The sequence below is a fragment of the Bison bison genome, unplaced genomic scaffold, assembly GCF_000754665.1.
Source record: "Bison bison bison isolate TAMUID 2011002044 unplaced genomic scaffold, Bison_UMD1.0 scf7180017864080, whole genome shotgun sequence".
Taxonomy (NCBI): domain Eukaryota; kingdom Metazoa; phylum Chordata; class Mammalia; order Artiodactyla; family Bovidae; genus Bison; species Bison bison.
The window spans coordinates 3,644,021-3,655,749 of NW_011494652.1; the positions used below are offsets into that span (position 1 = coordinate 3,644,021).

The 11,729-nt window shown below is 44.7% G+C and overlaps 1 protein-coding gene across 7 annotated transcripts in view; it reads right to left on the reverse strand.

The window, feature by feature from the left end:
• The window catches only part of PPP6R3 (protein phosphatase 6, regulatory subunit 3), a 125,659-nt gene that overhangs the window by 72,131 nt on the left and 41,799 nt on the right, over positions 1-11,729 (reverse strand). The gene's annotated exons all lie outside the window — the stretch shown is intronic.

Genomic DNA, 11,729 nt, shown 5'->3' on the forward strand with positions numbered 1-11,729 from the left:
AAAATTTTTACCCTAGCTACACCTCAATAGGATTCAGAGATAAGAGGGAACACAATTTCTTACATAAACCAAATCACAGACTTTTAAATCAATACTAACAAAGAGAGAAATTATAAAATCAAACTACTCTCCATCTTTCTGAAAACTCCTAGAGTTGTTTTTTCCCTTCATGGATCACAGCCTTGTCACGGCGAAGGGGCTTGTATAAGTCAAAGAAGCTATGAGCCATGCTGTGCAGGGCCACCTAACATGGATGGGTCATAGTGGAGAGTTCTAACAAAATGTGCTCCACTGGAGGACAGAATAGCAAATCACACCAGTATTCTTGCCAGGAGAACCCCACCAACAGTATGAAAAGGCAAAGAGATATGATACCAGAAGATGAGGCCCCCAGGTCAGAAGGTATCCAGAATGCTACTGAGGAAGAGCAGAGGGCAATTACTATCAGCTCTAGTAAGAATGAAGAGGCTGGGACAAAGCGGAAATGACGCTTAGTTGTGGATGTGTTTGGTGATGGAAGTGAAGTTGGATGCCATAAAGAACAGTATTGCATAGGAACCTGAAATGGTAGGTCCATGAACCAAGGTAAACTGGATGTGATCAAGCAGGAGATGGCAAGAGTGAACATCAGCATCTTAGGAACCAGTGAACTAAAATGGACAGGAATGGGTGAATTTAATTCAGTTGACCATTATATTTACTACTGTGGGCAAGAAGAAATGGAACAGCCCTCAGAGTCAACAAAACAGTCTGAAATGCACTATCTGGGTGCAATCTCAAAATGACAAAATGATCTCGAGTGTCAAGGCAAACCATTCAAAATCACAGTAATCCAAGTCTATGCTCCAACCACTAATGCCAAAGAAGCTGAAGTTGACCCGTTCTAAGAAGACCTATGAGACTTTTTAGAACTAACACCCAAAAAAGATGTCCTTTTCATCACAGGGGACTTGAATGGAAAAGTAGGAAGTCAAGAGGTATCTGGAGTAACAGGCAAGTTTGGCCTTGGAGTACAAAATGAAGCAGGGCAAAGGCTAACAGTTTTGTCAAGCAAACATACTGGTCATAGCAAACATGGTCTTCCAACAACACAAGAGGCAACCCTACATATGGACATCACCAGATGGTCAATACCGAAATCTAATTGATTATATTCTTTGCAGCCAAAGATGAGAAGCTCTATACAGCCATCAAAAACAAGACCTGGAGCTGACTGTGGCTCAGATCATGAGCTCCTTACTGAAAAATTCAGGCTTAAATTGAAAAAAGTAGGGAAAACCACCAGGTCACTCAAATATGACCTAAATCAAATCCCTTATGAGTATACAGTGGAGGTGATGAGTAAGATTCGAGGGATTATTAGAGCTGATAGACAAGAGTGCCTGAAGAACTACGGATGGAAGTTTACAACACTGTGCAGTAGGCAATGGCCAAAACCCAAAACCATCCCAAAGAAAAAGAAATGCAAGAAGGCAAAGTGTTTGTCTGAGGATGCTTTACAAATAGCTGAGAAGAGAAGCAAAAGGCAAAGGAGAAAGGGCAAGATATACCCATCTGAACGCAGAGTTCCAAAGAATAGCCAGGAGAGATAAGAAAGCCTTCCTAAGTCCACAATGCAAAGAAATAGAGGGGAAAATAGAGTGGGAAAGACTGAAGATCTCTTCAAGAAAATCAGAGCTACCAAGAGGACATGTCATGCAAGATGGGCACAATAAAGGACAGAAACACTATGGACCTAACAGAAGCAGAAGAGATTCAGAAGTGGCAAGAATACACAGAAGAACTGTACAAAAAAGATCTTCACGACCCGAGTAAGCACGATGGTGTGGTCGCTCACCTAGAGCCAGACATCCTGGGGTGTGAAGTCAAGCAGGAAGCGTTACTACAAACAAAGCTAGTGGACGTGATAGAATTCCAGTTGAGTTAGAAGATAATGTTGCTAAAGTGCTGCACTCAGTATGGCAGCATATGTGGAAAACTCAACAGTGGCCACAAGACTGAAAAAGGTCAGTTTTCATGCCAATCCCAAATAAAGGCAATGCCAAAGAATGCTCAAACTACCATACAATTTCATATGCTAGCAAGGTTATGCTCAAAATCTTTCAAGCCAGGCTTCAGCGGTTCACGAACTGAGATCTTCCAGACGTACAACCTGAGTTTAGAAAAGGCAGAGGAACCAAAGATCAAACTGCCAACATTAGTTGGATCACACAGAAAGCAAGGGAATTCCAGAAAAACATCTATTTCTGCTTCACTGACTACGCTAAAACCCTTGACTATGTGGATCACAACCAACTGGAAAATTCTGAGATGGGAACACTGGACCACCTTACCTGTCTCCTGAGAAACCCGTATGCAGATTAAGAAGCAACGGTTAGAATGAGACATGTAATGACGGACTGGTTCAAAACTGGGAAAGGAGTATGCCAAGGCTTTATATTGTCACCCTGCTTATTTGACTTCTATGCAGAGTACCTCATGCAAAATTCCAGGTTGGATGAATCACAAGCTGGAATCAAGACTGCAGGGAGAAGTACCAACAACCTCAGATATGCAGACGATACTACTCTAATGGTAGAAAGAGAAGAGGAATTAAAAAACCACTTGATGAGGGTAAAAGAGGAGAGTGAAAAAGCTGGCTTAAAACTCAACATTCAAAAAAACTAAGACCATGGGATCCATGGTACACAGAAGGAGAAGAGCTGGCACTAACAGAAACATCACTCATGCTGCAATGAGTCCTAAAGTGAAGTGAAAGTTGCTCAGTCATGTCCGACTCTTTGCGATCCCATGGACTATACAGTCCTTGGAATTCTCTAGGCCAGAATACTGGAGTGGGTAGCCTTTCCCTTCTCCAGGGGATCTTCCCAACCTAGAGACTGAACCCAGGTCTCCCATACTGGAGGGCAGATTCTTCACCAGCTGAGCCACAAGGGAAGTCCTATGCAAGTTTAAATGTTCTACTAGCCCAATTTTTTTTTTTTAACATTTAAAGTCACTCAGTCGTGTCCAAACCAGGTCTCCTGCATTGCAGGTGGATTCTTTACCAGCTGAGCCATAAGGGAAGCCCAAGAATACTGGAGTAGGTAGCCTATCCCTTTTCTAGCGGATCTTCCCAACCCAGGAATCAAACCAGGGTCTCCCGCATTGCAGGCGGATTCCTTACCAGCTGAGCTACCAGGCAAGCCAAAAATCTGACGCTTATAGTTTGTCTCCTCCTGCCACTTAAGAGAGAGATAAAAGATGTCTGACATGTGCAGTCTATTTCCTCCATTTGGAGACTCCTAGCCTTCCTACCTGTTACCCTCTCATTCCCCCCTTCTCTCTTTTGGGAGAATTACGTTGCCTAGGCAAAGCGGCTAAAAAGTAAAAAAGAAACTGGTAAAATTAATTTTAAATGTATTTACTGAACCTCATCTATCTAGACATTACTATTTCAACATGTAATTCTTTTGGTACTAAGTCTTCAAATTCTACGTGTTCTGACAACACTTCATAGCACTTCATAATTTGGAGCAGCCACATTTCAGGTGGTCAAGAGTCACACGTGGCCATAAGGGACAAGACAGCTACAATCGTGATTGCTACAACTGGGAGTCAAAGTTTCTCTCCTGGTACTAAAATAGCCTCCCCATCTCCTTCCACCGCCAAGGTCAATAGTTAACTGCTTTTCCCACACAAGGGCCAATGTGGGGTGGGCGAGAAGAGGTTATGGGCCATGGTTTTCCTTTCTTTTAAAATATAAACATATCTGAGAAATCATCTTTATTCTCAAGTGTGTGTGTATACATACATACATACATACATATATATATATATATATAAAGCAACTTAGACATTCTTAACTCAAAAAAATAAGTCACAAGAAAATTAGAACTGTTTTTTAACTTCTGAAATCTAGGGATACTCGTAGGGATAAAAGGTAAAATGTTAAATTCTTCACCATGAGATAAAGGAGGACGCTAGCTGGAATTAGGAAGGCTACAAGTGGCTCATTCCTGGTAAAGATACACCTGGCCAAACTTTAAAATAGGTGCATGTCTCTGGGAATGTCACTTCATTTTCTAAGTTAATTCAGAAATACCAAGGAAAAAAATGCCTTGATCCCTCAAACACATTGGGAAACAATGTTTGATTAATTTTAAAAATAAATAAATAAAACTGGATTCCCCACTTGTCCAAGAGAAAACTGAGTGTTCACTGCCTCCATTTAGATTCAACACAACTTGCTTATTATCCCATGGGGACAGACAGACACATCTACCCCAAAGCGCTGGCAGAGTTGACCAGCAGCCTGGAACAGGATGGAGTGAACAAGCTGAGCTGCCCCAAAGCTGTTCTTACTGGCTCACTTGCTGCTGCCACTGTCCAGACCCCTGGGGTCTCGGGACCCCGGGCTGGGATTCAGGTGTGCAGGGAACTGAGTTGGGCGGCATCTGACAAGAGCCAAATGGGGGAGGCTGGATTCAAGAAGGGCGGGTGACTGCTCACGCTGTCCACCAAGGAAGGTATACCACCAGCAAAGGACAGAGAGGAAAGTACCTATAAGCAGGAGGACACAGTCACTCTGAAGGTAGTACGTTACTGATAAACTGCCCCCAACAGCAATGCTGCAGGCAAATGCTGTAATTTCCTGGAAGAAACACTTAACAGAGGAGTAACGTGGCCTCTGACTACTAAGTTAAGTACTAAGGAAAAATACCACAGTGGACTGGGACATCTACCCAGTAGCTGCTTCTCCATTCTCAGCAAAGGTACGCAACTCACACAACTGTCTCCTCATCCCTATCTGGAGGCTCGACTAATCAAAGCAAAGAATCAAAGCACTGCTGCAAACACGATGTCTTTAGAGGAGAGGACAATACAAACTCGGGGCCAGCTTCGTTTTGTTTGCTCCAAAACTGCTTCTTCCGAAGAACACATCAAAAGAAACCAAGTTCCTACCATGCAGATGTTACAGACCCTCTTCCCAGTTTTAATCTGGGACTTCCTCAGGTTGTGAGAACAGTAAAGGAGCAGAATGCATTTAACATGCACTATGTTACCCAGCCAGTACTTTTAAGGCACTACTATGCACTGTATTGAGGAATGCAAGAACAACAAGATAAATGCTGCCTTCCTTCTTCAAGAGCACAACACACTGAGAACAGAGAAGATACAGGGAAGGAATGGCATAAACTGCAAGCTTGTTCTGCAGAAAGGGAGCTCCCAGGAGAAGAGCCTGGCCAGAAAAGACTTCATGAAAATGAGGCCTAAGCTGGGCTCAAAACACAGGTAGGACTTAGTAGGTGATCCTGCAAGCTCAGAGGACAGACCCGTAACTTGAAGAACTCACAGCAGGGAGAAGGTCCCGATTACGAGAATTAAGAGCCTTTACAGAAGGCACTAGGGAAGGTGAGGCAACCAGTTCTCAAAGAGCCACGCAGGAACACACAGCAGAGTGGGGCAGGCTTGTTGTGCAGCGCAGGAGGGAGCCAGGCTGTTCTACCTGAGATAACGTACATTAAGATAGCTCTGTTTGTACGCAAGAATACTGGAGTGGGTTGCCTTCTCCAGGGGATCTTCCCGACCCAGGGATCGAACTCCCATCTCCTGTGTCTCCAGCACTGGCAGGCAGATCCCTTTACCACTGAGCTACCTGGGAAACCCATTAAGGTAGTGATAGCAAAGATTAAACACAGTACACAGAAAAAGATGACTCTGAACAGAAGTAGAGGGAAACGCCAAAGGAGATGAAACGGAAGCTGTGGTGCACACACACATCGTACTCCCACAAAGGCCGAGAGGGGGATGAAATGAGGGCGAGGGCAAGGAGTCCTGAAGACAGAAGTGCTGAGCTGGGACGCCGCAGGCACTGTTCACCACTCGCAGAGACAGAGAAGTCAAGCGAAGCAAGGCAACAAGAGCAGCTCTGGAGTTTACACATCCTGAACAGGAAAGACGCATGGGCGAGGGTGAGCCCAGGCAGAGAGCAGGTAACCGAGAGACGGGCTTAACTCACAGAGGATGGCGAGGCCTTGCAAAAGCCTCCTTGAAAAGCAAGGTATTCCCTTCCTGAAATCCTAGAGATTTCACATTAAATAACTATCCCCCCACTCTCCAATTTCAATCATAATTCCCCCAAGGCCTAATTTTCATGTTTTAAATTCCTAGCTGTATACTTATATATCAGATTTATGGCTTGCCTCTGGAATTCTGAGCCACCTGGGAAATACACAAAGCAAATACCTAGCCACACACTGGGGCTAACTCCAAATACACCTCTGAGATGCTGTGGACAGGCGAGGGTGTGACCTTAAGCGCCCACTTCTCATTTCTATCTAAATAGCCAAATGCCGATTAAAAACACCCAGTGTCACTCCGTCACAGGGTCCACTAAAGTGTTCCTCTACGAACTTTCATTATGAAAATTCAAGTGAACATGAATTTCTGTGCACAACTTCCACAGCTTCAAAAACTTCAATACAAGTAGACATGAAGCATGACTTATACATACTTATACATACAAGAAAAGTTGTGTGCAGGTGGGTGTGTGTTTTTAAAGCAAAACTAAGGGACTGGAAAAGACACAAGCAATGAGGATGACACAACAGCGATCAGGTTTGTGCCAGGAGCCTCGTCAGAGACCAGAGCAATAAAGGCAAGGAGAACCCAGCTGGACAGAGGCGTCTGCTGGGGCGAGGGGTGTGTGGGTGTGTGTGGGTGTGTGTGTGTGTGTGTGTACACGCGCAAATTCAAAGGGAGGACACAGTGCAGAGAAGAGAATATGACAAAAGTCAAATCAGAAAGTTCCAAGTAGAGGGTTTTCCATCTTAAGCGTCCAGCATTCTCTGAATCTCTGACACCAAGTGAGTTGTCAATAAATGTGACTCGAACATCAGAAAGAAGTGACACGTAACTGGAGAGCAGGAGGAAACGTGATGCAACCAGAACACCCGTCGTCTGAAATGATTAGGAAATAGTTCCTAATCTAAAACTGTAAGGACAGGAATTCCCCGGCAGTCCAGTGATTAGCACTTGAAGCTTTTGTTGCTGGGGCCAGGGTTCAATCCCTGGTGGGAGGACTAATACGACCCCACAGGCCACGCCACGTGGCCAAAGAGTAAACGGAATAAAACTGTAAGGAGGAGAGTCAGTCCTAAGCAGTCAGGAGGGTATGAAGGTGGCACGGGCAGAAAAAGAGAACTCTGTACTAACACGGGGGGGGACTCAGAAAACCCACCGCACCCGTGCTTTTATTAAGTGAAAGCAGAGCAGTTCTATGCAGTTTTTGAGTCACCCAACTTGAAGCAAGTAGCCCCTTTTTTATTCATCATCCACTACGAACAAGGTGCCCAAAGAGAACAGCCTTTTCCAATCAGATACAAATACTAGGAGACTGAGATGCCACTGAAGGAAGAGCAAAGACAGACAAGTTTCAGATTAAGAGTGAGCTAACTATCCTGCTGAATTTGGAGCTGGTTATAATTCTGTAACAGAAGACAGAAATAGTAAATTGGTCGCAAATTTCAAAGCCCTCCCGCCGCCCATTTTTTTTAACCTAACATCTTCCTTGCCCAGCAAACTTTCATCAGAATGGGTATAATCATCAGGCATATATACGAGGCTATCTCGACACTGCCTGGGATATTTCACCGGCATGCAGCCGAGCAGGAAGAGGCAGTCTCAGCCTGGACTGCTGCGACCATACAGGTGTCCAAGCTCCTCGCCGAGCATGAGACGCAGGCAGGGCGAACAGTCTTCATGGCCCCTTACAAAAAACAGTCTCCTCCAGCTATTCCACAGTACAGTAAAAGGCCAAATACAGCAACTTTCCATTAAAGGTGGACTCCCAGGTCTGCGCTCTTCCCAGCACAGCATGTGGCCACAAGACTGCCAGAGAAAGCTGGTGAGTGGCCGGTCCCAGCAGCAGTCATCAAGGACGCAAGCCAGCCCCGGGCCAGCCTGGAGCAGGCTGACCTGTCACCTCACGGCTCTCGGGACTCACTCATCAGCAGGACCCGCATGTGTTCACAGGCAGGAAAAGATTCACTTGGCACACAGCACTCAGCCCCAAGAGCGTGGGTAGTAACAATGGAGGCGCTCAGCACTGTGGCCAGTGGCTCTATCAGAGTAGACTGACCAGGATGCCAAGTTTGACAAAAATGCACAGAAAACACAAGTGAGTCAGTATTTTAAAATTCTGACATGATGAAACCAACCCAAACGGGGATAAATGCAAAGTCCTTTTAAAATAAAAACTGAAAAATATGACACCATGGGGTGAGGGGATTGCCAGACATAAGAAAACTGTTAAACAAGTTCGAAGATTTCAGTTAATTATAAGCTCAGCATAAAGTTTTATTATGCTGTGAGTAATAAGCAAGTAATCTCAAAATGTGTCACAGATAATCATGGCTAGGACGCGGGAGCTACTAACTCCACCGTAGCCTTTCCTGGGCAGATCAGCCCACATCGAGCAATGTGGTGTCCTGCTCTGGGGCAGAGGAAGAGACTGCCAACACGTGGCACCCAAAAAGGACCAGGGTGACGGATGGGCCTGCCCCATGGAGGGAAAAAAGAACTAGCTCTGAATACCTCTGAGCTCTTTTATACTATCACAGAAAGCGCCCAAGGGGAAAATGAGCCAGTAAGCGAAAAGGACAGATCATCTGTGAGCAGGAGGTGCAGGAATGCGCTAAAGGTGAGGAAACATGGACACGACCTCAAGGCCGGAGGTACCCTGGAAGCCCGGATCCTCTAAGAGGGCAACTTCCGGTTCTGGAGAGGAAGGCTGTACAAAGTGATCGCCACACGGCCTCATGAATTTCTTTTCAAAGTCTATTTGATATAAAAGGCACGGCTACATTTGGGCTGACAGAGAGTCTCAACAAGAAAATAGAAAGGATTATGCAACTTTCCAGATGCTTAGTGGGTTGAAATCCACACAATTCTCCACTCCCCTGGAAGCTCTAGTAAAACAACAATAACAGACAGGAAAGGAAACAACAGCCAAGAAGAAAGCCAGCAAATTTATGAAAAGATGGAGAATGGAGAACCAATTCAGGAAGTCCATCGTCCAAGTAACAGAAGTTTTAGAAGAACATATTTTAATTCACCACCAACCTCCCTTGTCCAAAAAATTTTTTCTCAGCGCATAAAAATGCTGACTCTCCCCTTAGGACCTACACATGGCATCACACTGAATGTGAGAAGATCCTTTAAGATACAGTGTAAAAGTCAACAGTACTGGAGATTTTTTAAAAAGAAGAATATTTAAACTTTTCTAGTGAGAAAAAACTTAAAAAAGAACTGGAAGTCAAAACGACATCAGTTTTCTCAACAGGAATTCTAGAAAAGAACATTTTCAGACCTGGAAGGTCGGAAAGATTTGTTCACAATTTCTTCAAGAAGCTACTGGAGAAAAAGCTGGGCAGTAAGCCACAAGCAGAAGACACAGAATCCATGAAGCCAGGGCTCCACCACACCGAGCAGCAAAGACTGGGTGTACAGAAGGAGCACATGTGCAGCCTCAGACAACGTCAGGAGGAGCCAGTGTGAAGCAGACCATGAGGTGGGGCCCTGGAAAGGAGACGTCCAAGGAAATGTATTGCCAGATATATGTTACCGTGTTGAGAGGAATTTTGCAAAGTAAGGCAGAGATTTAGGAATCAAACAACATATACCATACTTCTACTATTGATCTTAACCAAAGTTGTGTTTTAACTATGCTGGGAGATGGAGAGGGAAACAGCTGTGCAAAGAAGAACTAAACCTTCATCTTCCTAATTGGAAAGTAAAATAGATTAGAAACTGCTACCTATGGTTATATGACACAGAAATGCAGAAGGAAGCAGAGATGAGGAATCAGCTAAGAGATGGAGGGAGCAGTCCCTGGTGAGTAATCCAAGGATGCAGAGAGGATAGGATGGCCAAGATGAAACAGAGGACTGCTATTTTTTGTTATAAATCTTGTGATACCATTTGATTTTTCAACTACGTATCTACATAAGCTACGTACCTATATATGAAAAAAATAAAAGGTTATGAAAAGAAAGTAAAAAGCACTCAGCACAGTCCCTGGCACTCAGGAAGGGCTCTACAAACAGAGGTACATACTAGAATCAGGGTTTCATAAAAGACTGTCTAGCAGAAAGACCATGAGGCGACTCCACATGCTTAAGGTTCCTCCACACAAAAAACAAAGAAACAGAAAAATCCAACCAACAGCAAAAACCAACATAGTACCTTTTCAGTTTACATCGTTTCCCACTCCAATTTTTTTCTGCCATGAGTGTGTGAAATGACTCCAGAGACCTAGGACCTCTGGGGTACAATACTGAGACTGCCGGATCTGATGCGCCAGATTTTTCATACAGCGCCTGAGCAAAGAATGGTTTTTACCTTTTCACTGTTTGGAAATGGGCTGGGGGGGGGGCAGGGGGAAGATATCAAAAAAAATGCTATTCCATGACTTGTACCAATCCTATGAAATTCAAATTTCAGTGTCCATACAGTTTTAAGGGAACACAGCCATGCCCTCCTCTACAGGCTGCCTCTGGCTGCTCTCACACCAGAAGGGCAGGGCTGAGCAGTCACGACAAGAGACCACACGCAGGCCTCACGTCACCACAGTGCCACTCGCAGGCACTGCAGCTGAGCACTACGAACTGCAGGCTCGGGTGTAATGCAACAGGGCCCCAAGTGCCGTATGCTGCACTGCCGCGTTTTATTATTCCGAGTGCACACCCAACATGTCAAAACAAGAAAAGAAAATCTGGACTGCAAATGTTGTGTTTTTAAGGTACAATGGGATATGGGCTATTCTGTTATGAAACTAGAGGGCAAAGCACTGTTCATTACGCAATCATACCATCCCTGTGCTGAAGGAACGCACTGCATGTGGCACCAGCGCACCAGGCGGCCGCTGCAGTGTTCCCAGCTCACAGACAGCAACAGCCAGAGAGCATCAAGTGCAACGTCTCCTAACAGGAAACGTCTTCATAAAAAAGGAAAATGAAACTTCAGTCAAAGCTGGTTTGTTACCAAGCTAAAGAAGCCAATGATGACCTCCTTGATTCTTGATGAATTTAAGATCTTGGAGTTGTCACTTATTTGAGGACTCTGAAGTGACGAAGAATTAGCTTCTATGAACAGTCCGTGTGAAACAACTACAGGCAGAACACTGTCGGAGAAGCTGAGCAAAGATGAGATCACTACAACGTGCAGCAGAGGCCGCCACGCGTGCCCAGTCACTCAGTCGGGTCTGACTCTCTTGCTGCCATGATGCGCTACATTGATGGTGGTAAAATTTTGCATACGGGGGAAAAAAAAAGGCTTAATCAGACAGATTTAGTTTTTGAGATCCAGTATCACAATAGAAAAAAAGGACAAATGTTACCAATAATTTATACTGCCCAATAAACATAAAAACATGATGAACCTGTAAAATAGCCAACTGAATTCAAGCTGGAGGTCTCTGTGGGGTTCTGAAATTAGTACCCCTGTTCCCACTGCCCCCAGCTCCAAACCAGCGGATAGACAGAACATGATCATGTGCATTACAAATATCCTCTTTATTATAAATGAGTCAGACAGTCAGATCAGTTTATTACTGCATGCTCCCGGACTTATTAATAAAGCTGACCCCTCGACTGAGTTCTCCACTCCGGCAGGCAGGCAACTGAAGAGCCCAAGTCTGCAGAGTGAGGACCTATAGGGCAGAGGGACAAGGGGCTGGGCCCCTGAAC